The following is a 2,469-nucleotide window of genomic DNA, read 5'->3' on the forward strand; positions in this document are numbered from 1 at the left end:
ACATGCCTGGGCCCTCTGCACATGGAAGCTGAAGCAGAAGACTCACTTGAGCTCAAGAGTCTGAAGCCAGCCTGGATAGCAGAGTGAGAACTCATCTTNTCTAGGAAGGAAGGAAGGGGGAATNGAGGGAGAGGGTGAGGGAAGGAGAGAGAGAGACAGACAGACAGACAGGCAGACAGATGAAAGACACTCCCTTCAGACTCTAGTACAGANGCTGATCTTGATACTGAGAATGAGGTGGGATGATTAGGCAGACCCAGATCATAGCCAAGGTTGGCGTGGGAGAGACAGAAGGCCTTCTTGTCCAGCTGAGGATAATCGGCCGCTGGTCTCCCACTGTGAACCTCTCCATTGAAGCCTCTCCCAGGCACATCCATCCAAGCAAAGCAGTTAGCTTGCCCCCGTGTGGGAAACTCTCATGGCACTACCATCTGAATCACAAACTCTGCTCCTAAGAGGATACTGTAGGGAGAACACCTGGCAGGAAGTGGGCACAACACATCCACAACCTTAACCTGTCCAACCCCAGNAGAGGACTGCACTTCTAAACTGTCCATCCCTGAGACAGCCAGAAAGGCCCCTGGTGGGACCCAACCTTACTCCCACAGAGCAGATTCAGAGAGGCTGCATATCTCCAGGACAGAATAGCACAAGCTGTGAGACATCCACAAGCTACATGCATCCTATTTCCTGCTGGAAGTGGTCAAAGCACCTCCTTCTGCACCAAACAGGAGGTGGGACCTGGCTTGACCTCCTTAATAAACCAATGTTCCATAGTTCCTGCTAGACTCTGGAACTTTGCAAACGCTGGGCACATGTGAGGCTGGTCTTACTCAACCTCTACTTCCTGAGGAGTAAGGGCAGCCATTGCTTCTTCAGTGAATGCATCTGTGCATTCTGGCCCTTTTGATGAAGAGAGAGATAATCCAACCCTGGAAACAGGTGGCAAGGCTAGAGCCAGTCTCAACAGAAGCCCTGGCAGCCCTGTCCTCCCCTCCCCCATGGAAACCCTAAACCCCTGTATATATGTACTATATATATTGCTTGAAACCCTAGAGGTGGCCCACACTCATATCTGACTCATCTGTGTCCCTGCTGAGTAACCACCAAGTCTCCAAATCAGGGCAGNATAGTTCACACTTCAGATAAACAGTGTGAGTTCCNATCCCAATCTCAAGTCTGTGCAAACTGTATGAGGCCTTCTTCCAAACCAGTTTACAGTTGAATCCTGACAGTCCCTCCCCTCAGCCTGGTCTCTCTGGCCTTTGTCTGAACCACACAGGTGTTACATAGCTTTTCCTGGGTAANACAACAAGTNTCTGTTCACTGCAGGCAGGACGTTAATGACAGACCAAAGAAGAAATTCCAAGTCTAGCTTGTGAACCAATGAGTTTACTAGAATTACTGATTGGAGCGTGGGTATTTAGTGGTTAATCTTAGCAGACTTGATGGGAGTTCGAGCCACCATGGAAACGAGCCTTTGCACATGTTGTCTGTGAAGAAGTCTCTAGATTGGAACTGAGGTGGGAAGACATTCCCCAAATNTGGACAGTGCCATNCCATGGGCTGCATTCTTGAATAAACAAAGAAAGGGAGAGTGAGGTGAGCACCAGCCATCATCTTTCTGTTTCCTAACTGCAGACATGACCACGCTGCCTCATGTTCCTGCTGCCATGATGTCCCTCTGCAACAGACTGTATGACAATGAGTAAAAACTACTAAGATGTAAGGGTCACTTACAAAAGTGAAGGTGACTCAGATGCTCAGTCACAAGGCTCATATCAGGCTGAGTGACAAGTCAAGGAGGCTGCTTGAGTTTCCTGGTTGCAGTCAACTATGCTGGAGTGTCCCCTTGTCGCAGCAATCGGTTACAGTTTATATAACCTGGAGAAGAGTGTGGCAAGTGTTGGTAAATCTCTTGTGAGTTCCTGGAACTCTCTTGTAATTGTTTGTTTCGAGACAGGGCTTCTCTATGTCGCCCTGGTCATCCTGGAACTAGCTCTGTAAACCAAGCTGGCTCGGAGCTCACAGAGATTCGCCTGCCTCTGCTTCCCAAGGAGATTCGCCTGCCTCTGCTTCCCAAGTGCCGGGATTAAAGGTGTGTGCTACCATCAGCAAGCCTCTTGTATTCTTGGGAGTTTTTGTCTTTCATTCATCTCATATGCAACACATCCCCACTGCAGCCCCCTTTACCCTTCTCCCTGACCTTGCCCATCTCCCCTCTTCCCCATATCCATTGCTCCTCTCTTTCCCTTCAGAAAAGAGCAGGCATAGGAAGATGCAATAGAACTAGGCATACATCCTTTACTTTCTTTCCAGAGAGAATTTTCACTACAGGAAATAGCTAATAACCACTGGAGATGNCCATGTACTTGACCAGGACAGTTCAGGGTAAGTCACAGAATCTGAAGTACATAACATCATGAAGACAGAAGTCTCACCCTCCTGGTGTCACCAGGACGGTCCTTA

This window comes from Mus caroli, chromosome 2 (genome assembly GCF_900094665.2).
Source record: "Mus caroli chromosome 2, CAROLI_EIJ_v1.1, whole genome shotgun sequence".
NCBI classification, from domain to species: domain Eukaryota; kingdom Metazoa; phylum Chordata; class Mammalia; order Rodentia; family Muridae; genus Mus; species Mus caroli.